The 18,800-nt window shown below is 43.9% G+C and overlaps 1 protein-coding gene across 1 annotated transcript in view; it reads right to left on the reverse strand.

The window, feature by feature from the left end:
- prex1 (phosphatidylinositol-3,4,5-trisphosphate-dependent Rac exchange factor 1) overlaps window positions 1-18,800 on the reverse strand; it is a 111,868-nt gene that overhangs the window by 90,711 nt on the left and 2,357 nt on the right. The gene's annotated exons all lie outside the window — the stretch shown is intronic.

Below are 18,800 nucleotides of genomic sequence, written 5' to 3' on the forward strand. Positions count from 1 at the left end.
CGGAGACACCTCTATAAATACCTCAATTATTGAGCATCACACCTTTTCCCATTTCCTCGATGTAGCTGTGCGGTGATAAGCCCACGTCAGACTGATCAGCTGCTCAGTGGCTCGCAACAGTGTGTTTGTGAGCACTGCGTCTCCCTGCAGAAAGCTGACCTGTCACTCAAATCCTGACGAGAGAAAACTAAAAAAGGGAGGGGGTACTAGAATGCCCCCCTCTGTCTCTTTCTTCCCACCTCACTTCCTCTCAGGTTGATTGTCTGTCTTTGAATGTCTCTCACAACTTCTACGAAGCAAACGCTTGCCAAATAGGAGCAGTGTGTGTAAAAGAAAATGTATGTGGAACTTGATCATGACGCCTAATAGACAGTCCACAAGGAAGCAGATTGCTCATCCGGCATTTGCAAAGTGGACCCCAACCTCTTGTGGGGTTTGGAGGCACTGCTTTACACCTCCTCATCCCTATCCACAATGACAGAGCAGGCAGATGCACACACGCAATAAAATATGTAGCAATAAAATAATCCCCTTACTGCAAATCCCACCCATCTGGCGCTCCAGGCAGACTAGAACAAATGCTCCAAGTCTTGGAACGATTTCAAATAGGGCTTGAACCCAGGTCTGGTGCTGTTCTGCTTTGGGATGGTTCAGAACGGGTGAATTGTGCTCCAGGCATAATATACTCATTAATCCTCCCATATGGTGACTTGTACCATGTCCATGTTGAAGGAGTCCATTCATGTGGAAGATTGCCCCCTGGCATCTTAGAAGGGGGGCAAGAAACAAGGACTTCCACACTACATGGTGAGGAGGACAGGGGCATGGGCATGGAGGAGTGGTGTGAGGGGGGTTAGGGTTGGTATAGAATGGGAGAGGAGGGGAAAACGAGAGTATCTCGAGCCGCAACTTATTTGTGACTTCGTAGTTCATACAACTGCACCATGGACGGTCTTGCTCTTAAAATGTCTAAATGTGCCACAAAGATGTGGAGGAAGGGGGTTTGTATAAGTGTGCGAGGCCGCAAGCAACAAAGAGGTCCTTTCGGTGTCTGTGTTACATCCAGACACCAGTGATTCTCACCTGGGCTGTATTGGCTATCGGCAGTGTTCCGTCACCAAACGACTGCACTTGTTTATTTTAAGACAAGAGGGGGCAGCTTTGTCCATCTCAAATCGCCATGCGCCGCTACCAGCATCACAGAATGGGGGGTGCAGATCAGGTAACACATTGGCCGGTCAGATTTCAAAGAATTCTGACCGGGGGGGGGGGGCATGGCTGAATATTGAGGAGTCAGTATCCTTAAATTTAAACAAAAATTATAATAAATTTAAAAACAGGTGGCTGGCAAGGAAAAAAATCAGACAAAACAATAAACAATGTGTAGAGAGTAGACATCACAGATTCATGCTGACAGGAATCTTCCATTGGACATGCTTCTACGATGACTATTCACTTGTTATTTCCAAATCAATTAAGGTGGTAGGTTACGTCTGACACTGTTGTTTTTCATATGTCCAGGGCTCAGGTTGCCCTTTATGCAGGTTTTTGACGTCAGTGAACAGTCATTGGGGCTTTGGTTTTCCGCTTCGGTAAGTAAGATCAACCTTTCTCTTGTTGTAAATAGGCAAATCAAGGTAAGGGAGGACACTACCATGGTTACTGTTGTCGTTTCTCGCTAGGGGAACGTGACAGAGAGGTGGAAGGCAAGCTGCCAGAGGACTCGACTGATCCCACAGTTAGAGCTGCTGTGATTGGGTGAAACCGGCATTCTAGGAGTCAAAGGGCACAACTTGACCCCCATAGGCTGTGACGTTTGAAAACTCAGGGACGAGAAAGAAAAAGCATCATGTGCATTTCTGTTGGGCACTCCCCACTGTGGTTGGGATATGCTCTATAAATTAATTATAAAAGTACAATATGCAAGGTATGCATGCCAACAAAAAAAAGCTAAGCGAGTCATAAATAGCAAGCAAGGTTGGGGTCAATTCAGTTAGTTATTTTTTGTCAATTGAATTGAAATACATTTTAATTCATGAACTGTCATAGAAAACATTTTATTTGAATTGACCCCAACCCTGATGGCAAGACACCTGACACTGCATATGTAATCCACTGTGCTCTTACTGATAGCTAAAAATAGCATGCAGACTACATTTAGGTAAATCGTCAATACATAATGTGCTAATAACAGCACGTCAAATGATACACCGACCAGGGCCACAAATTTCATTTTGGAGATCCCCAGATTCATCTCGGTGATTAATCGTCTGCTACTGTATGGTGCAAGGTCAGGCACAGCTGGTGAATGGAGCAGAGGAGCAATATTACAAATCCAGGGTCTGTAGCCAGAGGGGCTATGGGCTGGAAGGGTGAATTTGTTCATATGGCACTCCCAAAGGAGATCAGTTCATTCTTAAACTCGGCTTGCCAGACAAATGACCGCCAGACGGTCCAGTATTAGACACCCCAGAAATGTTTTTACTTTTCCGGTTGAAAAGCCAAATCTCAAAGTATTTAAGTAGCATACAAATACTATTAATCACAGCTAAACCACTGAATGCTTGACTCAATATCTCAACTTGTAGTTTAGCTTTGGTCTTGAGATATAAATACACTGTCCAGTTTGCTAGCAATAGGTTATACAGTAGGGATGAGAGTATCACTTGTGGTAATTGCTGAGTCTTCAACCTTGTGTGCACCGTCTCAGTCAGGGCTTGGTTTCCAGTGTGCGATCTGGACAGAGGCATACTTGATTGATTGTTGGAGCTCCAAAAAGACTTGCGCACTCTGTCACTGTTGTGTTTTTGGTGGCTTGCTGCCAGTGCCAACACACTCAGCGTGCACACACACACACACACACACACACACACACACACACACGTTCAGTCATACACCATAAGCCACAAACAACTTTGAATGCTAAATAAACCAAACCATTAATTCTTCTACCAAAGGGGTACAATAACACTAATGAATGATTCATCACCCAGGCCCCAATCGTCAATTCCCCGTACGAATCCCCTTCTCTTCCAGGCAGCCATACCTCTAATTGTTGTGCCCCTCATGAGCCACTGAGGGCTTTGTCAGGATTGCCTTGGAGATGTGCTTTTATTGCTCTCTCTGGTCTGAATACATTCTGCCCCCCCCCCTCCTCCCCCTCTCCTAAGAGCCCACCTGCTTTCAACTCATTACTGAGCCCGACTCTGGGGTCTGTGGAAGAGGAAACGATTAAATCCCACCCGTAATAACCAGGTATTAGAAAAATGCCACCCAATATTAAACCTATCTTGGCTGGGTCTGGTTATTTCCATGCTTTAGCGAGAGAGTCGGGGGAACGCTAGGTATACGAATCACAGTACAGCCTCAGTGACAACATATTAATAATTAGTTCATACAGAATGTTCACTTGCAACATGGTAATTGTGTGGACCTAATGATATGAAGGTAAAAAAAATGTTTAAAAAAAAGGAATGTTTTATCACTTTGTATGTAAACTGTCAAGTCTTTTGTCTGCAATGTCTTTTTCATTCGGTGTCGGAACCCAGTAAGACTAGCTGCCATTGGCGCCGGCTTATGGGGATCCTTATTACATTAAATCAACTTTGATGCACAAGCTGGTGCTGCAGACCTAGCTTCAATATGTTATTTCAATGGTCAGAAGACTACGTGCAAGGGAACTGCTCACTTCCCCAAACAATGAGGGTCAACAGCGCCACAACAAACATTTTGTGACACCTTCAAGAGGCACTAAATCTGTGTATAATTCTGAGTGAGCTTTAATAAGCCCACGCCGATGCATTTCCTCACACGAGCGCGCTTAGCTTTTCATTTGCATGTTAGCTTTTCATTGCCATTTTCACAAACAGCACTCCTGTTACCCCTCATTAACAAACACTACTACAAGTCAATTAGTTAAGACAGCATTTGACAAAAGTCCCACTTAGGTCTAGTACACAGAAGCCCAGTTACAAAGGGTTTGCTGCTGTTTATTTTCTTTCTTTGTTGGTGCCTCTGTGGTGTGCAAACAGGAAATGAAAACTTCTTTTGTCTAAATCTATTAAAAAAAAGTGCTTATTTTTTTCAAGTTAGATATGCGGTGGCTGGACTCAGAGGGGAAGGGGAAATAAACAAACAATGCACACAGAGTGAGTGAAGATCTGCTGGCTGGCTCGCAACACAAAACCTGCAAGGAGGCTGTCCTGCGACAGGAAGTGAAGCTTTGTGAAGAGAGGAAGTGTGCGAGTGACATGTCGGTTTGAACATTTCCAATCAGGACATGCATGAACAGAACTGCTGGTTTTGTGCAAACAACACACTGCAAGAAGTTAAGACAGAGCTGCAGAGTGTACAGTAGTGGGCTACCGCTAAATTAATAAGTTCTTGTTGGAGAATTGAAAGTTGGGAAATTATCATAGCATTAAGACTAACTTTGCAGTACTGTGACATTTAAACATATTAGGCCCGAAAGTCTTAGGCCCACAGATATGATTAATGCAGTTGACTTCTGAACACAGGCTACATCAAAAGCTTGATTGGTTAGGAACCGCAACAAAACCTTGGACGTCACCATAAGATGCATACGGCTACACTACTACTACTCATAAAATGAGTTTGTTAGGGTTTTATTTATTTCTACTTCCATACTCTTTTTATGTCATAGATGAAGAGGAAGCGCAATGAGAGCTAGTAGCCAACGCCCAACCGTCACCACAGACAGATAGATAGCCTTTCTCTGCCACAAGCTGCCGGAGGCATGCTCAGCCAAACGTGGTCCAGTCTTGTATGACCAACAGCCAAAGGGTCAGATGTGGGTTGGTGACCGGGTTCGCCGTTTGTTGTGAATTAGCGAAGCGAGGAGGGGCCAGACCGAGAGGTGTGAACGAGCAGACGGACCATATGCTGGCGTCGGGCTCTCCATTCGCTCAACTGGAAAGTGACTGGAGAGTGAAAAGGCCTGCTGCCTCCAACGTCTGCCCTCTGATTGAAGCGCCTGGGTCGGGTTCACTGGGTATGCCACAGAAAACATATTTGAAATGGAGCAATGAACAGTGACCTTTCTTATTGGAAGGTAGTTGACGACCTCCTCCACTTTAAAACGCTCTCGCCCGTTTCATGCCTACGGACCACAACTCCGATTCTAAAACACACTATTTTCTGACCCTAAGCCAGTCTGACGACAAGTGGCCCCTCTGAGCTAAGCTCGCCAATCTAAACATGACTGTGTTCAAAATTCTAAAATCACATGAAATACTGACGTAGAAAGAAGGCCGCTTTCAATCAGCTCATATTTGAGACCATTCTGTTGAGAGTGGTGATGGTAACACCAGACTACATTCATTAAAGCTCGACTTCCCCTGGTCGTGTGGACCAAATCAACCCCATAGTCCCTGTGACGCAGTTGTGTCCATTGGGACACGGGGAGGAAGTGCTACAGCTATATCTCCTCTTTACATTGTGAAATAACAAGCACCATCTATCTGATGGGGAAATCTAAATTGGCACATTCAGTAAGAAACAAAAAAGTGGTGCATTCAGCTGGGGATTAACTGATAGAGAAGTGGATCATTTTGCTATGTCATAACAGCCGGCAGGAGCGTTCCAAGTTGCGAAAGTGGGGTAAAATCAGAGATCCTCACACAAAGTCAGTCAGCTGTAGTGGCGATGCTGGAAGTGCCATCACGCTGTTAGCACGTGGGGTCTGTTCTGGAGGTTACAGCACGTTCAGCTAGAAATGTTTTGAGTAGAACAGGGACTGGCGTCATCTCGACTCATTACATTTCTATCTGCAATGTTCCGAATGTTTCCCCTCACTGAATACACACGTGGATTCACGAGAGGAAAGGGATCCCTTTAATGGGGTTATAGACGCTCTGAAAAGGTTATCCAGATTAATTTAACAGGATTAATCAGGAGATTCACGGCACCTTGACTAGGAATGTTCTACTTCACAACCTTATGAATGACACAGGGGGTTGAAGAGGGGGCCCTCCTCGGCTGATTTGTTAAATGTCTCAAAGGATATTCTGTTCCGTTTGGGCAGTTAACTGGCGTTGAACTAAACATCGCCACTTTGTCCGTGCATCAACATTTTTTTGCACAACTCATGGAGTGTGCTCACTGCTAAGTCACAGTGACATAGTGACACTCTCCAAACATCAACCAAACGTCTGACTGGGGTTGTCAAAAGTCCTACTGTTGAGTTACCATCATTCATCTTCCCACGTTCCCTCTCCACATCAGTGATGGGTGTGTTTAAACAAGGAGCCAAAAAGGGTAAGCCTTTTTCAGTCCTTCATTCAAACACAGACAGGAGAGCTTTTTCGTGGATCCCATGCCGCTAATCTGGCAGAGGGGTAGGCAGAAAAAAAGATAGAACGTGATGCTAAAAGTAGCACGGGGGTTTCTTTAAAAAAAATAAGTGTGTGCGCATTTGAATAAAACTCTAAGCCCTCTCTCTGCACCTCATGTGATTGCTGTTGCTGACAGTCAGATGTTTTGCAGCTCAGGGCCAAGGGCTGAGGGGGAAGGAAGAGGGAGAAGAGGGGGAGGGGCAAGAAAAAGCAGAAGTCACAAAAGGGTCCGCTCGTCCATTGTGAAGAGGAGAGGAGAGCAGAAGACGTGATGGAGGAGGAGGGCAGAAGGTTGGCCAAGGAAAGGGCGGCAGGTACATTTTGCCACTAAACTGCTGCATGGTCTCACGCATGCCTTTGTTAAGCAAATGAAAAGGCTGTTATTTTGTGATGGGTGGCTGTAGGGGAAGTGGCCTAGAGTATTAGTGGTATGATGAAAAAGCAAATCAACCACTGGTTTCCAGGAATTACATCTGGGTACGACCATGGGCAAAGTGAAGAAAGTATGTGCGTCATTATGGTTCTCTTTTCCCTGTGTGTGCGTGCGTGCGCACCTGTTAAAGAGGTCAGTCAATTGAGGAGCAAAGATCCCCATTTCACCTTCTCTGGTAGGAACCCTTTCATGGGTCAATGAACAACTGTGGGTGTGAACAGGAAACACATGGAGAGGAAAAATAAAAACGCAAATCGGCGAATCTTTCAAAATGTAACAGGATTGGAAGTCTTCCACTTGTAGGCAGTCTACTGGGCAAGAGAAAATGATATGGCAAATACTCATAAGAAACAGGTACTGCATATACTTCTAAATACATGCTGCCAACCCCATTTCATGATTCGTAATGGGGCAGAACTCTCTCACGGTAGTCTAGCAGGTCTTACATAACCAAGCATTGGGGTGGGAGTCAGGGGAGAGACTGGTACAAAGCTGGAGTATTTTCCTGTTTGCTCACCAGCGATGGCATTCAGCAGCTATGGTCGTCGATGAGCACCAGGCCAGCTCAGTCACAAGAGAACCCAGTGTATCAATAACATAGCCAAGCACTAAATACACTTGTCAGGTTCTCTACCCAACCCCCCTTTTCAATTCGCTCCAGTTCCCACACCAGTAAAAACGAAGCCCCTGAGTGAATTGCAGATCCAAGCTTTGTCCAAGTAGCCTAACATCGCAGTTCACCGCCCACAACCCCCCCAAAAGAAAACAAGCTAAAAACAGTAGTGTCCACCAAAAAAAGGGGCTCTTGGTTTTTTGCTGGGAAGGGAGGGAGAGATTTGGCAGTGAGGGTGGACAGGGTAGTCTTGGAGAGGAGGCCGAGAGGCCCTTTTGGGTCGACATGGCATGAAATTGAAGAAATAAATGAAGAAATCCCCTCTTTGTGGCCGGGCCACAGCAGAGCGAGAGAAAGGGCCCCATCGTGTCACCACCATGAAGGGAACCCCAACAAACCCCCTTTTCTCTCAAGACGTAAATTATCTGACCCCCCCTCTAAAATCTTACCCTCTCCCCCACCATCCAACTCTCTCCCAAAAGCGACCCTCTTGGCCAAGTTCATCGCCAACACAAAGTCCCCTTTGAGTCTTCTCCTTTTTCTCCCCGTCTCACTTCCGCTTTAAAAGGCTTTAGAGGTCATGGCTCTGAGTGGCTCACACGGGCGGAAGCTGGCTCGCTACGGGGGACGAGTCGGTCTCCTCCATTCGATTAAAGTGGTGCTGTAGACAGGAAGACTAGAGCAGAATCTTCCTCTCAAAGACAAGAGAGACCCTGTGCGGTCTTCTCTGAAGGTCTGAGGAGATTGGTTCCATTTGAACGACTGACAATGACTTCAGAAACATTTGCTCGTTCGTCACACTCAAGAAGTCTCTCCATACATGACACTTTGTCTGGGGGTTGTCGGAAATCCTGCAAGAAGCTGTGCTTTCTAACATAGCTGAAAAACCAACGTAAAACGTTGTACTAATTGGTTCTTGAATGTCTAGAAGGAATGGGATCACAATAATAATAATTCTAACCAAAACAAATTAGTTCCTGCAGCTGTGCTGCTAGGACCCATAATTAAAACAGGACTCCGTGAGAATGGAGGCTTCTATCATGACAGGGTACAGTGTACAATGCATCTCATATTGCTACTTGCCTGTAAGTGAGAAGCCTGAACATTCAAATACCTCTGGGTTGCAGAAATGATGGAATACAGCTCGTCCTCTGAACCAGGGCCTTTTTATTGGCCCAGTGGAAAAGAAGTGTGTCCAATTGGAGGGGAGGGTCTTTTTAACCATCTCATTTGGGGGTAAGTGTTCCCGACTGAACAGTCGTTGAACGTGTAATGAATCGGGTATAAATATCCTTTTATGAGCACTTGGCTCTTTCAAGTCGATCCGCCGTTGCTGCCACATAATTATGGACAGTCCCCTCCTACACACACACACACACACACACACACACACACACACACACACACACACACACACACACACTTCTAAACAATAATTACAGACTTCCAAAGCCAACTCAATAATGTGCGTTTGCGTGAGAAGTACATAGTAGTGGGGACGTGTGGCACTGGAGATAACATCTAGGGACAGAGTGGAGAGGCCGTCTGGATGTGTGTCCACTGTGAAAGGGATCAGTGAGACAGGGTGAGCCGTCAGAGATCTGGAAGCTTCCACTATGATACAGGCCTAAGTCTGACGGTGATGTAAGGGTAAATCCATTTGAATTCAATCACTTTTTGACAGCATCCCTTTTAATTTAAACTTTCCATACTGGAGACTTACATTTCCCTCACTAACTTTAAACATCAGCTATCTGAGCAGCTAACCGATCGCGGCAGCTGTACATAGTCCATCTATAAATAGCCCACCCAATCTACCTACCTCATCCCCATATTGTTTTGATTTACTTTGCTGCTCTTTTGCACACCAGTATCACTACTTACACACCATCATCATCTGCTCATCTATCACTCAAGTGTTAATATGCTAAATTGTAATTACTTTGCTACTATGGCCTATTTATTGCCTTACCTCCTCATGCCATTTGCACACAGTGTATATAGACATTCTTCTTTTTCCTATTGTGTTATTGACTGTACGCTTGTTAATTCCATGTGTAACTCTGTGGTGTTGTTTCTGTCGCATTGCTTTGCTTTATCTTGGCCAGGTCGCGGTTGTAAATGATAACTTGTTCTCAACTGGCCTACCTGGTTAAATAAAGGTGAAATAGAACATTTTTTTTAAATACATTGGACATGAATGCCAAAACATTTCAAATTCACCCGATTTGCATATCATGAGACATCCATGTCTTCCTCACTGGAAAACAGAAACAGTTCAGCTTTGATATCATATAAAAGCTTACTCTTGTACACAGGGTGGGTGTTATTTCATAGAATCATAGAAATAGGACCCATCCCTTCAGACAACAGCAATTTAGCTGGTACACCACTGAAAATGTCCATTTAAATTGAATTACTACCCAAAGATGGCCAACGGTCCACCCACTGTTGAATGTCAACTTAAAATGGCCATATCTATTATCTATATTTCAATAGGTTTCCTATAACAGTATCATTTAAAACAGATATTCCCATTCAAGTCAACATTCTCTGATGTGTGGACCTCCAACCATCTTTGTGGTACCATTTTAAAAAGTTGACATTTAAAATCTATTCCCATTTTAGTAGATGTATCAGTTGTGCTGAGAAATTAGTGCTTTTTGAGGACGCTTCGGTTCGATTATTAAAAAATACAAAATTAATTTGATTCTGGTTTAGATTATTTGGGTTGAATGCTGTAAAAGTCCCATGATGGTAGTCCCTTTACTGCTCATCACTCATTTATTTCACATTACTTTTATAAAATGGTTCAGTTCTGTATATTACATTTGTTTTATTTGATGACTTTATTTAAATTCCAGGTCATCATCTCTATAGAGCTGCTGCCCTATGCTGTCTGACAAAAATCACTATTTTAGTGGTTCTTCAAAGTAAATAAGGCATACTTTTATGACTGCTGAATACCAATTATCAGTTAATTACCACAGGCGTAAAAGAAAAACAGACCGGACAAGTAGATGCGCAATGGGTTATGGTCATTGTAGTCAATTACCATGTTTTATGCATTAAAATATGTAGACTATTGGTCTGTTGGAAACTACAACTCCCTACTAGATAGCACAGTTTAGCCTGGATCTGATTTAGCCCTAGAAAAACTGTGCAATGTGCGCTTTGATCTAAGAAAAAGCTAATGTTAATGTGTCTGAACCGATGGCCGGCACAAAAAAACCTTGATGTAAAATAGGGTCTAAGCTACAAAACATGCAAACACGAAGAAGTATTTTAGATCATTGACATGAAATAAATAAATATGCTTTTAAAATTATAATCTCAACCAATTATCTTTTCCAGCGATGAAGACGTGTCTCATGGTATGATGGGGTATGCCAAATTGGTCAACTTTGAATGTCTTTGTCTCTTGAATGTTTTGAAACTCATGTCCAAAAAGCCGCCTTCAGATCACTTATACAATGAGCAAATACATATGGAAGGTTTCATTCAAGTCAAAATGGGTACTGTCTGAAAGAGATTGAATTCAAATGGATCACCACCTCTATACTGCAGCCCCTTTTATTGCTGTTCGCTAGATAAGATTACCTTCTAACATTTGATTAATGTAGAGGAATCGGGAGTTATTGACAGCATTGGAAGTATAGCTTCAGTATGTAGTGAAATGGTTAACCATACGAACACTGAGTGGTACAACATGAGGTGTGTGCATGTGTATCAATCAGTTCGACATAAGCAGCATCATTGAGACCCGCTGAGGAGATGGCTCGTGGGGGAAAGTGCATTAGCACCCTGGCATACGATCACGGTCATAATGGGATCAAAGCAGACACCCACTGGTCCTGAATCAGACAAGAGGAGCGGAACCAGGCAGAGACAGTACCGTAGCCAATAAACAGTCCCGATTCAGCTGAACGGTGTTCTCTCTGTGAAGCATTGTTTCCAGCCAGTTAGTCACCATAACTGATGAGAACAGTCAATGGCATACTTTTTTTTCACCTCTATTTAACCAGGTAGGCTAGTTGAGAACAAGTTCTCATTTACAACTACAACCTGGCCAAGATAAAGCAAAGCAGTTTGACACATAACAACACAGAGTTACACATGGAGTAAACAAACAAACATTCAGTAGAAAAAAAGTCTATGTACAGTTTTTGCAAATGAGGTAAGATAAGGGAGGTAAGGCAATAAATAGGCCATAGTGGCGAGGTAATTACGATATAGCAATTAAACACTGGAGTGATAGATGTGCAGAAGATTAATGTGCAAGTAGAGATACTGGGGTGCAAAAGGAGCTAAATAAATAAATACAGAATGGGGATGTTGTAGCTGGATAGGCTATTTACAGATGGCTATGTACAGGTGAAATTATCTGTGAGCTGCTCTGACAGCTGGTGCTTGAAGTTAGTGAGGGAGATATGAGTCTCCAGCTTCAGTGATTTTTGCAGTTCGTTCCAATCATTGGCAGCAGAGAACTGGAAGGAAAAGTGGCCAAAGGAGGAATTGGCTTTGGGGGTGACTAGTGAAATATATCTGCTGGAGCGCGTGCTGCGGGTGGGTGCTGCTATGGTGACCAGTGAACTGAGATAAGGCGGGACTTTACCTAGCAAAGACTTGATGACCAGGAGCCAAATGGTTTGGCGACGAGTATGAAGCGAGGGCCAGCCAACGAGAGAGTACAGGTCGCAGTGGTGGGTAGTATATGGGGCTTTGGTGACAAAACAGATGGCACTGTGATAGACTGCATCCAATTTGTTGAGTAGAGTGTTGGAGGCTATTTTATAGATGACATCACCGAAGTCGAGGATCAGTAGGATGGTCAGTTTTACAAGGGTATGTTTGGCAGCATGAGTGAAGGATGCTTTGTTGCGAAATAGGGAGCCGATTCTAGATGTAATTTTGGATTGGAGATGCTTAATGTGGGTCTGGAATGAGAGTTTACAGTCTAACCAGACACCTAGGTATTTGTAGTTGTCCACATATTCTAAGTCAGAACCCCTCCACCATGACGCATCTTCTGATCAGATGGTACCATGCCATCTTTTACTGAACCCAATGAGACTACTTTTACAGCACTAGAAAAATACAGGTAAGTCAAAATAAAGGAAACACTAACAGTGTCCTCATAGGGCGGTGGGCCGCCACGTCGCCAAAAAAGCTTCAGTGCGCCTTCGCATAGATTCAACAAGTGTCTGGAATGCTATTGGAGGGATGCGACACCATTCTTCTACGAGAAACTCCATAATTCGGTGTTTTGTTGATGGTGTAATACGCCGTCTCAGGCACCGCTTCAGAATCTCTCATAAGTGTTCAATTGGGTTGAGATCTGGTGACAGACCGCCATATCGTGAAACATCAGCAAGTTGAGCAGTCTTAGTCACTGAAGCTTCTGCCAAACATGCCCCAACAATCAACCCTCTTTCAAAAAGTCACAGATCTCTTCCTCTAGCCATTGTGGTCAAAGAAAATGGCCAACTAGGCTTGCCCAGCATTTTTATACACACCTGTGTGGAAGCACCTGCTTTCAATATACTTTGTATCCCTCATTTACTCAGGTGTTTCCTTTATTTTGGAAGTTACCTGTACATGACTGTACAGACATTGGGGAAAATCCTAAGTTCCAAGTCAAATGTTCACTTACCAATGCATGACAAAGCGAACATTCAACGTAAGTGCATGATTCGTCCCTGAAATAGGATTCCCTCAAAACACTCAAAGAGCGTTCGCCCACTCTTCCAAACCATCTCGTATTTAAGGATACATGTAGACACGGAACACAGTCAATTAGAGGTCTTAAGATAAACCCCATCACACACCCCATCCATCACTACTGTCACAAATCAACCTTCTCCTATTAGTCTTCAACTAGGCCGGGGTGCAGAAAGTTCAACTTCGGAACTCCAAATCAACGTTCATCAAAACCCTTTGGCGCTGTTCATGGTTGGAGAGTGTGTCAGAATGGAAGGTCTACTACGGTCATAGCGTTTGGTTGTGGTCAATGTTTCTCAATAGAATGGTGACCTTCGCCCCCGTCAATCCCCCACACATCTGGTTCTGTTTGACAATCCTGACAAACGTTTCGCTGCCCAGCAGCCTCTGTCCACAAACTGTTCCAGGCAATTCCCAAAGGGTGCTGATGGGAATTCCTGGATAGTTCTCTCTGTGTGACTGGCTGACATGCCATTGGGTTCAATTCAAAACTTTTACAGGCATCCTTCCATTCTACCTTTTCACTTGGGAGGAGAAGAGAAAACACCCTGTTCAATTAATGGGTATTGGCTTGCTCTGGGAAAGTACTTGTCTCGCTTTTGTTCAGGTCAAGATGTCAAGCGGGCATTGATGGTCTCCCATTGCTGCCTTTTACAAGGGAGGCCATGTAACTAATTCATCATATATCACGCATTTCGAAAACACTTTGTGTGACCATTAACATTCCTTGTCGTGACTTTTTTTTACATTGAAGGCTTGTGTCACCGAAGTGTCCTCATTCAAACTGAACAACACATCTGGATAGACTTCACTTTGTCCACGTACTTCAGTGTGCTAGAAAACAAACACACAGGCCAATTGAGAACGTCACTGACTCCTGACAGGGAGAGAACAGTCTTTCAACAGACAGTGCTGCTATGCCTATGGTATTGTATTCACCGCGACTATGCAGAGAGATCCACGTTTATCTGATCTCATGAACCACCATTTATTTACCCCTTGAATTCCTAAAGCAAATGCTTCTGCATTAAATCAATCATTACGGCCTCACAGAAAACGATTTAAGACCACAAATAATTTAAAAACTAGAAGGAAGAAAGATATATATATATATATATATACACATACACACACACACACACACACACACATATATATATACACACATACAGTTGAATACAGAAGTTTACATACACTTAGGTTGGAGTCATTAAAACCCGTTTTTCAACCACTCCACAAATTTCTTGTGAACAAACTATAGCTTTGGCAAGTTGGTTAGGACATCTACTTTGTGCATGACACAAGTCATTTTTCCAACAATTGTTTACATGTGCAGTTGCAAACCATAGTCTGGTTATTTTATGGTGGTTTTGGAGCAGTGGCTTCTTCCTTGCTGAGCTGCCTTTCAGGTTATGTCGATATAGGACTTGTTTTACTGTGGATATAGATACTTTTGTACCGGTTTCCTCCAGCATCTTCACAAGGTCCTTTGCTGTTGTTCTGGGATTGATTTGCACTTTTCGCACCAAAGAACGTTCATCTCTAGGAGACAGAACGCGTCTCCTTCCTGAGCGGTATGATGTCTGCATGGTCCCACGGTGTTTATAATTGCGTACTATTGTTTGTATAGATGAACGTGGTACCTTCAGGCATTTGGAAATTGCTCCCAAGGATGAACAAGACTTGTGGAGGTCCACATTTTTTTCTGAGGTCTTTGCTGATTTATTTTGATTTTCCCATGATGTCAAACAAAGAGTCACTGAGTTTGAAGGTAGGCCTTGAAATACATCCACAGGTACACCTCCAATTGACTCAAATTATGTCAATTAGACTATCAGAAGCTTCTAAAGCCATGACATCATTTTCTGCAATTTTCCAAGCTATTTTAATGCATAGTCAACTTAGTGTATGTAACCTTCTGACCCACTGTAATTGTGGTACAGTGAAATAATCTGTATGTAAACAAATGTTGGAAAAATGACTTGTCATGCACAAAGTAGATGTCCTAACCGACTTGCCAAAACTATAGTTTGTCAACAGGAAATTTGTGGAATGGTTGAAAAACGAGTTTTAATGACTCCAACCTAAGTCTATGTAAACTTCCGACTTCAACTGTATATGTATGTATGTGGCAGTCCAAGTAGGATTAAAATGGGGTGATCAGTCCAATATAGACAGTTCAATGCCAAACACGTAGCTCGATATGTGCTTCCCTCCTATGCTAATCTGCTCAGAAATATCTGTAACATTTTGAAAACATAGCCACAGGGTATGTGACATTATGCCACTGCGCTACTCCAGAGGTTTAGACACGTTAACAAGATTCCTCAAATTCCTGATGCAGTCTTATGCCTCGGAAAGAAATGGCTTACGAGCACACATGACTAGAAATGAAACCAAGATTAGTTGGGCCTGACACTTTCCTCTTTTTGTGCCACGGTGTGGCTGTAATCTGTTGGCTTGGCAACATAACGGCTGCAATAAGGTACTAATTGTCTTGAGGGAGACCGAGCGCTGTGACTTCTTAAGGAGCACGACATCAAATGCATACCTCCCATTGGAGGGTTAAGCCTTGGCCCTGGGTTTGGACAGAACTGTAGGGCTTGTGTAACGGAATTGTCACAGTGTTGGAAGACAGGGTGGGATACAAAGAGAGGGCCCAATGGGGGGCAATTTACGTGAGCTTTGGGGAGGAGTAGAGGTCTTATGCTGAGACTTAAGATTTTATTCAATCTCAACCGTTTCAAGGGTAAGACAAGAGGCAGTACTCCTCTTGCACTGCCTGAAATGTGTATTTGGACTATTTTAGATCAATAAAACAATGCTTACCACGTAGAATCTAAAGAAACAACTGGATATGTAAGCATATTTTCTTAGTGTAGAAGGACTGCTGTTCGTCAGACTCTACAAGATATTGGCTGCCTGGCTACCCATCCACATCGCTCTGGCCAACTGACGTTTCTTCTCCACGATGAGTCTGGATTGGCCTCCCTCCCCAATGATTCCTAGAACGCGAACACATTCCGACCACTCTGATTGGTCCCAGAAACTGATGGGTTGGGCCAGAGCCGGCCTACATGATGACGCTATCAACTTTGATACTCTGATTGATTAGAGACGATCCAATCACTGATACATTTGTTTTGTACAACTCCTCTCATTTTCAAGTAACACAAACGACTTCAAAGATGGAATTTTCAGACTGGTTGTATGAAACAATCAATAGAGCAGCGGGAATAAATTCAGGGTGAGTAGACAGGTAAAGATATTGGGCCTTTGGCTCCTTATTGGTCACTCATCAAGTTGAGGCACATGATGAGCTTTCGTGTCAGGCCTTTGAAGTCTTATTAAGAAGCGTATTAAAAGGGCCAGAAACAAACTACTTGGCAGGAGTCGGGACCCAGCAGCAACACCCCAGCACTTCTATTCCAGACCCTTCCATAAAGACACGACGGGGCGTTTTCCCTTTTGCAGAGTAGAGTCTGGTTTGTTAGTTAGAGCCCTGGAGTTGGGGTTACAGAGTTGAAGCCACCGGCGCAGCGGGCGGGAGTTATAAACGGACCTATTTATAGTAGTAGACACCAGGGCAGAGAAATCTGATGCTGGTGTATCCTAGTGTGGAGAGATGGCGGGATGATGGAGAGAGCAGCTTAGAGAGGAAGCTCAAGGCTGACTTCCTGTGTGTCTTCCAAGGTAATGAGCACAGCCTTGTGGGACATCCTGTTTGTTCAACCAGGCTTGTCATTGGCCCCACCACAGCTGGCTTGACCACAGGAGTCAACACCAGCTTGGCAGCAAGGGGAAATAAAGAGGATTTGAAGGTTTCACCTTTAAGGAGGAAACCACAGACATATCCTCAGTCATATACTCACTGGCATGGGAAGGAACACTCAAGCACACACACAAATCAGATGAACCCCCTTACAAGTAACTATCTAGTGTGTGTGTGTGTGTGTGTGTGTGTGTGTGTGTGTGTGTGTGTGTGGCCAGGTTACAAAGGGGCTGCATCTCCAGATGTTTCCTATTATAGGTTATGGAGTATCAAATGTTTCAAAGTCATCCCTGAACCACTTCCATCTTTTCCACATGAGCACATGACAGACAGTGGTTATGACAGAGGTTATCACCCAGCTAATCAGAACATTACAATAATACAGAGTTTTAAGGCCATGTAGATGTCCAGGGTTGAGTTAAGTTGGAGACCGTAGCAAAAAAGTCCTAGATGGTAAATATTCGTTAAACTTTGTTTAAAAACGTTCTCTCCCTACTGAACATGACCCAGGTCGGGTGGAGGTTTGTGGGAGAAGCGTGTCGAGGTTTGGGTGGATATTATTGCCACTTTGTTTTTTGCAAGGCTCCAATGTTGTGACGAGTGGTCAAGATGCAAAAAGACATCTCATTTAAAAAAACACCAATCGTTGTAAAAGTTGCATCTCCTTTTTTCTAAGGTTTGCTTAAATGTTGTGGAAATCCCACACCACATCCACACAGGATGATGTCACTAACCATATTCATGCCATATCCTACATTTTGTAGGATAATGTCGGGAAAATCCGAGCTGATGTGAGCAGAAAAAACTAGTGCCGCACTCCAATTCTTCAGAGAGCTGATCAACGCAAATAAAGCACTGTACCATTTAACAAACATTAGTACATACCAGTTACCACCAAAGACTGAAATTAAATTAAAGTGAGCTGTCCAAATGCAAAGCATCGGTTCTACTAGTCCCCCCCAAAAATTGGACCGGAGATCTGGAATGACATTGTGGCGCAAAACGAATCCTGTTATCCCCACCCCCACCCAGCCAATTTGATATGCTCGGCTTCGGTAATTGCCAAGAGATAAGGGACGCAGGTTAGAGATGACATAAGCTCGATAAACATCTCTGAGTGTCATCCCGCTCGTACGTGTATCGATTGTGTGTTTGATGCAGACTAGTTGCAACACAAAAGGTGGGGGAAACAGAATCGATGATGAGAGCAATGGAGGGGGGTATTCTTTCATCAACCGCTGTGCCTCCATTTCACCCCAGCCTCTCTCATAACCAGCGTAGATTATGAACAAACAACCAACCAACCGACCAAGTGTCTCTCAAAGAGGAAAAGCTGTGAGGCTTAGTGTTCAGTACAGTATCAGATTACACTCTCAATCTCCCCCTCAACACCCCACCAAGGTGATCACTGACTCCCCATCTATCGACTCAGGTGTCTTCAATGGGGGGGATAGAGAGAGACTGGGGCTATCTTTACTAGAAACATATGGCCTCAGTCCTGGCCCATCTAACCCCCAGCCGGACAGTCCTTATCAACACCAGATTGGCTGTTTGACGACAAAAGCTTGGATTCCCGGCAGGGAGGGGAGAAGGGAGTAGCATAGCATTATCGGATTAGCCAGGATTGGAGCGAAACTGATTTTATGGATGTGTTGGAGACTTTCCACAATCCGCTGAGCCATTGATGCCACGCCATGGCCGTCACTAGATCAATGGACATTGGGTAGCATGCGAAGCACACAGGACACACATATATAGCCACATGCACTGCCACATGCACTGCCACATGCACTCACACAAAACCGGGTGCCATGAAAATGAGTTTTACAACAGTTGTAAATAGTATTATCAGCCTTATCATTACAACAGCAGACAGTCGATTCTGCAATTGTCCAACTCCGTTGTTGA

This window comes from Oncorhynchus keta, chromosome 28, assembly GCF_023373465.1.
Source record: "Oncorhynchus keta strain PuntledgeMale-10-30-2019 chromosome 28, Oket_V2, whole genome shotgun sequence".
NCBI classification, from domain to species: domain Eukaryota; kingdom Metazoa; phylum Chordata; class Actinopteri; order Salmoniformes; family Salmonidae; genus Oncorhynchus; species Oncorhynchus keta.